Source organism: Elephantulus edwardii, unplaced genomic scaffold (genome assembly GCF_000299155.1).
Source record: "Elephantulus edwardii isolate Elephantulus edwardi_28Jun2011 unplaced genomic scaffold, EleEdw1.0 scaffold00343, whole genome shotgun sequence".
Taxonomy (NCBI): domain Eukaryota; kingdom Metazoa; phylum Chordata; class Mammalia; order Macroscelidea; family Macroscelididae; genus Elephantulus; species Elephantulus edwardii.
The window spans coordinates 1,894,865-1,905,784 of NW_006400093.1; the positions used below are offsets into that span (position 1 = coordinate 1,894,865).

Genomic DNA, 10,920 nt, shown 5'->3' on the forward strand with positions numbered 1-10,920 from the left:
AACTCTCTGATGCATAACAAGTGATTGCAAAGACCATGGACTGTATCAGATGCACCTTAGTCTCCAGAGAGACACCATTGCTCTTCAGTACTCTGGAGAGATCCGTAGCAGGAGACTTTCCCATGGCAATGCGCCTTTTAATTTCCTGGCTGCTGGTGCCAAGATTGTTGACTGTAGAGCCAAGCAAACTAAAGCTGTGTACAATCTCAATCTCTTCACCATCCATCCTGATGCTGCCAATTGGTCCAGTGGTTAGAATCTTTGTCTTCTTCACATTGAGCCTCAATCCATATTGTAGGCTGCAGTCCTTGACCCTCTGCAGTAGGTGCTTCAGGTCCTCTTCATTTTCAGCAAGCATGGTTGTGTCATCTGCATAACACAGGTTGTTGATAAATCATCCACCATTCTTGACCCCACATTTCTCCTCATAGAGCCCAGCCTCCCGGATAATCTCTTCTGCATATATGTTGAAAAGGTATGGAGACAGGATGCATACCTGGCATACGCCCTTCCCAATTTTAAACCGTGCAGTGTTCCCTTGCTCTGTTCTGACGACTGCCTCCTGGTCCAAGTATAGGTTTCGCATTAGAATGATCAAGTGTTCTGGGATTCCCATTCAGAGTCATCCATAGTTTGTTATGATCCACACAGTCAAATGCCTTTGCATAGTCAATGAAACACAGATAGACATGCCTCTGGTATTCCCTGCTTTTAGCTAAGATCCATCTAACATCAGCTACAATATCCCTAGTACCACGAGCCCTCCTAAACCCAGCCTGGACTTCTGGTAGTTCTCTGCTGATGTGCTGTTCCAGTCATTTTTGGATAATCTTCAGTAGAATCTTGCTTGCATGTGAAATCAGTGAGATTGTTCTGTAGTTTCCACACTCTTCTGGGTCACCTTTCTTTAGGATAGGAACAAATATAGATCTCTTCCAGTCAGTTGGCCAAGTGTTTGTTCTCCAGATTTCTTGGCACATCTTGGTGAGCACATCCAAGGCAGCATCTGTTAGCTGAAATATGTCAATTGGTATACTATCTATTCCTGGAGCCTTATTTTTTGCCATTTTCTTCAAAACAGCCTGAACTTCTAATCCTGATAAAATAGATTTCAGAATGAAAACCACTAAAAAGGCAAAGAAGGGTATTACATACCTATTTAAGGCACAGTAGATCACGAAGACATAACCTTGGTCAACATTTATGCACTAAATATTGTTGTTAAGTGCCATAGAGTTGTAAACAACTCATAGCGACCCTATGAAGGAAAGGCATGATCACTTGTATAACTTTCATCATTTCTCCAAGTTCATAACGTTTCAAGAGGTAAGCTATTTTGGAAGTGGAAGCTACTTCTGCTTCCAAGCCTGTTTTAATCTGGGAGCTCCACCAAACACTGTCCACCATGAGTAACCATTATTACATTTGACACATCAGTGTCACAGTGTTCAGCATCACAGCAAACATGAGTTACTGCTATATAGCAAATGGACAGACCAGTGCTATACCACTTAGAAGAATGTTTAACCAAAAACAATTAAAATCAGGCCCGAGGGCCACAGATTAAAATCACTCACCTTTGGCTTGGTAGCATACCTTTCTATTCACTAGGCCAACAGAGCTCTCTCTATGACTCACAGCACTTCTATGAACAAATCTAACCCTTGCCCATCCTATGCTATCCCCACAATCCAAGACATGCCCATTGTTACAGTCACCGTATCAAACCATTGACTACCACCTCACTAAAGAATTGGTAAGTAACTCAATCATAAAATGAGCACCGATATGAATAGACACTTCACCAAAGAAAGCGTTTACATTGCAAACACATGAAATCAAAATCCTTACCTTTCAGAGAGCTACAAATCAAAACAACTATGACATATCATCTTACCCCAACAACAATAGCAAATTTCAACAGAACAGCAAACAGCAAATGCTGGTGAAGTTGTGAAGAGATTGGAACTCTCATTCACTGCTGATTGGAATATAAAATGGTACAGCCACTATGGAAGGTTGTCTGGCCCTTTCTCAGAAAATTAGAAATAGAAATATCATTTGACCCGGTAATTCACTACTGGTCATATAGCCTAAAGAAACCAGCGCCTTTATTCAAACAGATGTATACACAATCATATTTATTGCTGCTTTATTCACAATAGTAAAAAGATGGAAGCAACCCAAGTACCCATCAACAAACAGATGCGTATAAAATCTATGAGATCATCACACAGTGTATTTTTTTTTCATGATAATGGGATTTATTAGAGAAGTTAACAGGTAATGAAAAATTCAGGTGGGCAATGGGATACAACCCTTCAATCAGAAAACAGCTTCTCAAGGGTACTCTGAGGCCCTTTAGCCTTCAGTTTTATAGCCTGTGATCAGTGTTCCAAAGCTCTCCCAGTCTTGCCAACAATGGTGTCACCACCCACCCACTTAAGTCCTCCAGCAAACTTGGGCAAAGGCCACAAGCTATTGCTCTGTGGAACAGCAGTCTCAAGTCAGCTCTGTCTCATAATAGTGTATGGATCTCCAATGCAGTTGTTGCTGCTCTGTGTAGATCTAGGCCTGATTCATGCAGGAGTCTCTTGCCCTGAAGGAAACATGCTAAATTTTATGCTGCTGCTTCTTTGCAAGTGAGTACACTGAATTTCTAAATTTCTGCTACTGAATTTTATCTTTCTCATGTGAAGAGAGTGATATCAGCGATAAACAAGAATGAGACTCAATTCTTTTTCCCATCCACACTGGCTGCTTTAGTGTTGAACTGATAAAGAGGTCCATCTTTAAGGAGTTTGTCATGTTTGATAGCCAATCATAATTGCTGGGAAAAGCCAGAGACAGCACTGCCTCCAAATAACACAGATACATCCTTTTGACATTTCAAAGCCATTCAATACTTTTCAAAGTTGAGCCACCAGATTCTGCCAAGTCCTCAACAGCCCATTTAATCAGTTTGTTCCAACCTACACATTATTTATTATTCAATTTTCCATGGTGTCGAGGTTTAGGAAGTGCTATTCATCCAGGATTATCTGGATCTTCATAGGAATTGAGTCCTTTTTCAGATAATTTTAAAATTGTTCCATCTTTAACACTCAATTCCAATTGTTCTAAACCAGTTTTACAATCCAAGCCATGGGATGATGCTACTGAATTGCATATCCTTTTCTCCGAAGGACACTGTTTCTGTTTCTTCACTTTTTCAATGGCCTCTCATCCATTCTGTGTACAGCAGGTTGGTGAGCTTTACCATGGTACAGGATTCTGAATATCCATAGCATCGTTATCCCTTATCCTGATGTTGAGTAAATTTCACACCATGGAAAACAACACTCTAAGAGACTGAGAACCGGTTAACCATAACATACAAGTTTTCTGGCCTAAGTCTTTCCTCTTTTCAAAATAGAATGCTTCCTGGTTTAACTCAAGAAACCAAAACAATGTGTTATTTGACACGTCTTTACACTTTCTTAAAAATTGTTTTTTTAGCACCACACGTGATTCTCTTGAGAAAATTGTAAGAACTATCTTCTGTTTGTGTAGCTCATGGCAGGAATGGGCCTGCCAGCTGCGTTGGACTCACTGCTATTGCAGCTGCTCCAGGACCTTGAAGAACTAGAGGCGAAGTGGGTGGCTTTGAATGCCCGAGTAGAGGAGGGTTAGTTCCAGCTCTCCAAGGCTCATTACACTATGGGTGCCAAGTTAGTGGGGCCTGTGCAGTGTGCCTCCTACATAGAGCCCAGTTGTTTTGTCCACACTAGCGAAGCTCAGGACAGACTCCAGAGGCTGCGGGTGGTGAGGACAGCCAGTCAGAGCCCAGAGGACGTGGTCCTCCATGAACCAGCTCTGTGTAGATGCAAGGGCCTCTCCAAGACTCCACAGCAGTAACCCTCAGCAGGCCCTCAGGATCCCCTGAACTGGTTTGGGATTCTGGTTCCTCATAGTCTGCAACAGATCCAAACCGGTTTCCAGTAGGGCCTGCAGCTCTCTGTAGACATGGTCAGCCTCCAGATTTGCATCAACTGGAATCAAAGATAGTTCCAGGAACTCCAAGAGAAACTCAAGTGGCTTGAACCTGGGTCTGCCTGATTTGCATCCAGATTTAGGGCCATGTGCACAGCTATTCTCAGACGTGGCTACCTTATATCAACCCTTTTTCCTTTATAGATTCCACTTGAGCTCCAAAAATCCCCTGATCTTTATGCTTTCAACTTTTTTCATTTGAAAGTTGAAAGCACTGATTTCAAATCACTTCTAGTCCTGTATTCTCTAGGATACACTCAGTAGCGCAAGTGTAAGGCTCTTCACCTTAGTGAAGAGAAGCAGCTTCATGGATAAATCAGCTGCAGTTTAGTTAGAGGATGAAGTACTGTATCACCTCATGACAGGAAGAATAAGAAGTGTTTTGAGTTCACAGGTTTATAAAAATTTATGTAAAGACAAAGTCATGTAAAGTTAACAGAGTAAGACCATGTGATAATAATAAACAAAAATACCTGAGTAGACAGGCAAACCTTGACTTTAAGCCTTGAAGTAAAAAAAGCTGTAACTTGGATTTTTAAAGGAATTCTATGAAGAAACTTGGCTTTTAATATATTGTTCATCAGAAATGAGTTGTAGTCTCTTTTCATGAGTTACTTTTTTTTGAAACCTTCCTATTTCTCCTGAGTCATTGAGCTTTTTAGGTATTTCTAGAAGCTTTGGGAGAAATTAGTTCTTTGTTCCTAAAACAACTATAAATATATTTTCCCGGGACAGTGGAAGAATTGTATGTTGTTTCCAGGTTTAGATTTAAAAAAATAAAACAACCAAACCCAAACCCACACATCTTACACCAGTCTATGAACTATTCCTCCTTGACATCTTTCCCCAAGAAGATGTTGAACATTTCAACAAGTAACAGGATTAGAAAAAGGAATCCAGAAGAGAAGAGAGCCAGGATCCTGGGGCAACAGGTCTGGATTGCAGGGATGTCCCAAACTGACATGGCAGTCATCTTGGAGACAGGGAACTCCAATAGCGGGGTGAGGAGAGGCATGGTGGCAGAACACACAGTGGAATATTATGCAGCATTGAAAAACAGTGAACTTGCAAAACATTACACAAAATGGATGAACTTGGGAACACATGTTGTTGTTGTTATGTGCCGTTGAGTCACTTGCAACTCATAGCAACGCTATGTACAAGAGCCCTAAATGCCATTCTATCCTGTGCCAACCTCGCTGTCTCAAACACATTCATTCCCACCACTCCAGTCACAGAATCGATCCATCTCATTGAGGGTCTTCCTCTCCTGCACCATCCCTCCACTCTCCCAAACATGATGTCCCTCTCCAAGGACCAGACCCTCCTTGCAACATGCCCAAATTATGTCAGACAAAGCATCAGAAACCTTGACTCCAAGGAGCAATCTGGCTTCACCCTCTCTAGGACAAACCTGTTTGTTCTCCTAGCAGTCCATGGTATATTCAACACCCTTCTCCAGTACCACAGATCAAAGGCATCAATTATCTTTGTATCATTCATAGTCACTGTCCAACTCTCTGATGCATAGCACGTAATTGCAAAGACCATAGTCTGGATCAGGAGCACCTTAGTCTCCAGCCTGATGTCGTTGCTCTTCACTACTCTTGAGAGGTCCCTCACAGCTGACTTTCCCAATGCAATTTGTCTCCTGATTTCCTGGCTGCTGTTACCAAGAGCACTGACTATGGAACCAAGTAAGCTAAACTATCTCAATCTCTTCACCATCCATATTGATACTGCCAATTGGCCCAGTGGTGAGAATATTTGTTTTCTTGATGTTGAGCTTCAATCCATATTGAAAGCTGCAGTCCTTGACCTTCTACAGCAAGCGCTTCAGGTCCTCCTCAGTTTCAGCAAGGAGGGTTGTGTCATCTGCCTAACACAGGTTGTTGATGATTTTTCCATCAATCCTGATGCCACATTCCTCCTCATACAGCCCAGCATCTTGGATGATCTGTTCTGCATACAGATTGAAAAGGTATAGAGACAAAATACATCCCTGATGGACCCCCTTTCTGATTTTGAACCATCGAGTGTCTCCCTGCTCTGTTCTGACGACTGCCTCTTCGTCCAAGTATAGGTTTCCCATTGTTGTTGTTGTTTTTGTGTGCCGTCGAGTCATTTGCGACTCATAGCGACCCTATGTACAACAGTTCTAAACCCTGCTCTATCCTGTGCCAATCTCATTGCCTCTGACACACCCATCCCGATTACCCCAGTCACTGAATCAATCCACCTCATAGAGGGTCTTCCCCTCCTGCGCTGTCCCTCCACTCTACCCAGCATGATGTCCCTCTCCAAAGACCTGTCTCTCCTTGCAACATGTGCAAAGTATGTCAGATGAAGCCCCAGAATCTTTGCCTCCAAGGAGTAGCCTGGTTTAACCCTCTCTAGGATGAATCTGCTTGTTTTCTTGGCAGTCCATGGTACATTCAATACTCTTCTCCAGCACCATAGCTCAAAGATGTCAATTCTCCTTCTATCCTCCCTAGTCATTGTCCAACTCTCTGATGCATAACAAGTGATTGCAAAAACCATGGTCTGTATCAGGTGGACCTTAGTCTCCAGAGTTGCTCTTGACTACTTTAGAGAGGTCCCTAACAGCAGACTTTCCCATCGCAATTCGTTTTTTTATTTCCTGGCTGCTGGTGCCAAGAGTGTTGACCGTGGAGCCAACAATCAAATATTCTGGGATTCCCATTCTTCTCCGAGTCAGCCATAGCTTGTTGTGATCCACACAGTCAAAAGACTTTGCATAGTCGATGAAGCACAGATAGACATTCTTCTGGTATTCTGTTTTCTGCCAAGATCCATCTAACATTAGCTATAATATCCCTAGTATCACAACCTCTTCTAAATCCAGCCTGCACATCTGGCAGTTCTCTGTTGACATATTGTTCCACCAAAAGTTTTTGGATAATTTTCAGCAGAATCTTGCTTGCATGTGATATCAATGATATTGTTTGATAATTTCCACACTCTATTGGGTCACCTTTCTTTGGAATGGGAACAAATATCAATCTCTTCCAGTCAGTTGTCCAGCTGGCTGTCCTTCAGGTTTCCTGGCACAACTTAGTGAGCACATCCAGGGCAGCGTCTGTTTGTTGAAATAAATCAATTGGCATGCTAGCAACTCTTGCAGGCTTGTTTTTAGCCAATTCCATCAGAGCAACTTGAACTTTCTCCTTCATCACCATAGGCTCTTGCTCATATGATATTTCATAAAATTCCTCTGTGTCAGCCAGTTCCTTCTGATACAGTGACTCTGTGTATTCCTTCCATCTTCTTTGGATACTTCCTGGATCCTTTAACATTCTACCCAAACTATTCTTAAGTATTGCCACCTGTGGCTTGAATTTTTTTTCAACTCCTTCAGCTTAAGAAACGCTGAGTGAGTTTGGCCCTTTTGATTATCTGACTCCAGCTCTCTCCACATTTCATTATAGTATCTTGCCTTTTGAAATTTTCTGTTCAGCTCTTTGATTTCTTTACTTCTTCCTTTAGCTTTGGCTTCTTGGTATTGCTCTAATGCAATACTCAGAGTCTCATCTGATATCTATCTTGGTCTTTTCTTCTTCTTCAGCCTTTGTAATGAACTTTTGCATCCTTCATGGACAATTTTCTTTATATCCTCCCAGTCTATGCTCAGAACCTTCCAGGAAAAGAAGCTGTACATGACAGTTGTGCTTAACGACTTTAAATTGAAGTCATACTGGCTGAATCATAAGAGACTGACAGCAGCATGATATGGCCAGAATCAAAGAAATCCTCATGGCTTGAGACTTAGGCCATCACATCAGGGGCTGGTCAATGGGAGACGGGTGTTGAATGTTGTAGGCAAAAGTAGGAAGGGTTGGTGGTGGAGTAGGGAAAGGATGAATAAAAAACAACAACAAAAAAAACAACCAACCAAACATGTAGCGGGGTGGGCAGCAACATTGAATATTGGTCTTTTGAATGCTTGTCTGTCAGATACTATTACGTATATTTAAAAATTGAGACAGACTAGGAAGTAGGATTGACCATCCACTTGCGAGATGACAGGCCTTCGAAAACCCTATGTGCAATAGAGCACACTTAGACTATCATTTGGACTAACAATTGAAACTGAGATCTTAGAAATGGAAACACAGAGAAATGGAAGACATTATACTGAATGAAACATCTCAATCTGGACAAATACTGCATAACACAGTTGTTATAAATTAGGAGTAACATGTGGGAGTGGGGGAAGGATAGAAAAAGAGTGATTAAATAATGAATACTGCATTGGAACAGATAGAACTTTATGGAAGAACTTTATAAAATGAAAATATTATTGGACATTATATGTATGACAAAAATCTGGAAGAAGAGGTGCATTGCAAAGTGGAATCGGGGAGAGAGGAGGGAGGAAAATGTGCAACAGCGAATGAGTAAAAACCCATCCTTTCTGTAAACTTTCATTAAAAATCACAATTACAAATATTTTTTTTAAAGTTCCAAAAATTCCCCTTGTGAATAAATATTTACACGTGGCGGTGCTTGCTGGAATTGTATCTTAATGAGATGAAGATGTGCTCTCTAGCACTGTCTCTTAACAAGAAGAAGTAATCCAGACATCTTCACATTTTGTTCTGAGTGTTTGCAGTTGTTATTCTTCCTCTATCACATCTGGGTCATCATATCTTGCACTTCTCTGACCAGCAGAAAGTTTTGGACAATTGGAATCAACTACTTAAGACTTGCCTTAATCAAGAGATAAGGGGAGAGGGGAACTCATGGTTAAGTGTTCTCAAAACCTGTAGTCCTCATAGCTTTTATTGAAAAGTTTTTCATAACATAAAGATTAGAATGTATCAACTAGATTCTAAGATGGTTTTATTTTTGTTGGTTTTCTTTTCATTTTATAGATAATTCTTTGTTCTTATTTTTATGTAATAGCTGGTAATAATGCAAAGATTTCTCTTTTTTCTATTTTAAATTCTTGGCATGAATCTGGAATTCATGTTGGATTTTTTCTTTGTTTTTGCTTTTTAAATTTCATATTGGTTTGCTCACAAAGTTCATATACATTGTGTTCCACAAGAACTGATGACTTTGATTTGTGGTTTAGGGAAGCTGAAACAGTCTCATATAATTTGGGCATGTTGTTAGGAGGGGCCAGTGTTTGGGAAAAGATACCATACTTCAGCTTAAGAGAAGATTTCAAGAGATGGATTGACACAAGGACTTTAACAATGTGCTCAACTATGTCAGAGATAAAGAGCATGATATGGTACAGTTCAGAGCATGACATTGTACAGTTCACATCTGTTGGATAAAGACTAAAAGCATTTTCCTTGTTAACAGGGACCAAACAAGGATGCCCACTGTCAACACTTCTTTTCAGTATTGTATTGGAAGTACTTGCTAGGGCAATACAATGAGAGAATGAAATAAAAGGCATCCAGATCAACAAAGAGGTGTTTAAAGTATTTTTATATGCAGATGATATGGTAGTGTACACAGAAAACTCCAAAGACTCAACCAAAAAACTGTTAGAGCTAGTATACCAAATTAGTAGGGTGGCAGGATATAAAGTCTATATATATAAAAAAATCAGTGTGATTCCTTTACATTAACAAAGAGAACTCAGAGAAGGAAATCAAGAAAGCAACACCATTTATAATACCCAACCACAAATTGAGATACTTGGGATGAACCTAACTATTGACACAAAAGACTTATACAAAGAAAGCTACAGAACATTTCTGGAAGATACAATAGAAGACTTAAATAATTGGGAAAATGTGCCCTGTTCATAGATAGGGAGACTCAATATTGTAAAAATAACAGTCTTATCAAAAGCAATCTACATGTCCAATGCAATACCAATCCAGATACCAGATTCGTTTTTTTCAAGGAGATCGAAAGGGAAATGGTCAAGGCTATTGGAGAGGAAAGACACCCCAAATAATCAAAGCATTTCTGAAAAACAAAAAAGAAGTGAGAGGCATAGGACTCCCTGACCTCAAAACCTACTACACAGTGGTGATAACCAAAACAGCATGGCACTTGTATAATGGCAGACACATAGACAAATGGAACAGAATTGAGAACCCAGAAATAGACGCAGCTATCTATGGTCAACTGATATTTGACAAGAAAATAAAACCTATTTATCAAATGAAGAAATGACAACTTCTTCAACAAATGGTGCTGCCAAAACTGGACTGCTACCTGCAGAAAGTTGAAACAGGATCCAAATCTCACCCTATACACAATAATCAACTCAGGTAGATGAGAGACCTGGGAGTAAAGCCCCAAACCATAAAGGTAATCAGAGACAAACTGGGATCAAGCTTAGACATAGTTTATGGTGTAAAGAGACTGCAAAATACAGCAAAAATGCTCAATATGGAGAGGATAAAATTGATGGAGGGGACCTTCTAAAGATTAAATCTTTGCGTGCATCAAAAACTTTTCCTAACAGGGTGAAAAAAAACCCCACAATCCTACAGACTGGGAACAAACATTTGGTAATATCATCTCAGACAAGAGTCTTATAACAAAAGTTTACTGAATACTCCTGTGCCTCCACAAGAAGAAGACTGATTACAAAATGGGCAAAAGACATGGAAAGAATTTTCGCAGAGGAAGATATTCAAATGGCCAACAGACACATGCAGAAATGCTCCAAATTATTGGCAATAAGAGATATGCAAATCAAAACACAATGAGGTACCATCTCACTCCAGTAACAGTGGCAAAGTTTAAAAGGGCAACAAGTGATAAATAGTGGAGAGGATGTGGTAAAAAAGGAACTCTTTTTTTTTTAATTTAGGTTGTTTATTTTTCATTTCAATGAACATCTACAGAGATTTTGGAATTCCATTCATTCATTGTTGCACCCTTCTCCCCGCA

General features: G+C 40.3%; 1 protein-coding gene and 1 pseudogene across 1 annotated transcript in view; one reads left to right on the plus strand and one right to left on the minus strand.

Annotated features, from left to right (window-relative positions):
- Positions 1-10,920, minus strand: part of LOC102869973 (monocarboxylate transporter 8-like) — a 498,665-nt gene that overhangs the window by 236,381 nt on the left and 251,364 nt on the right. The window lies entirely within an intron of this gene.
- On the plus strand, positions 3,556-4,098 carry LOC102863893 (annotated as a pseudogene).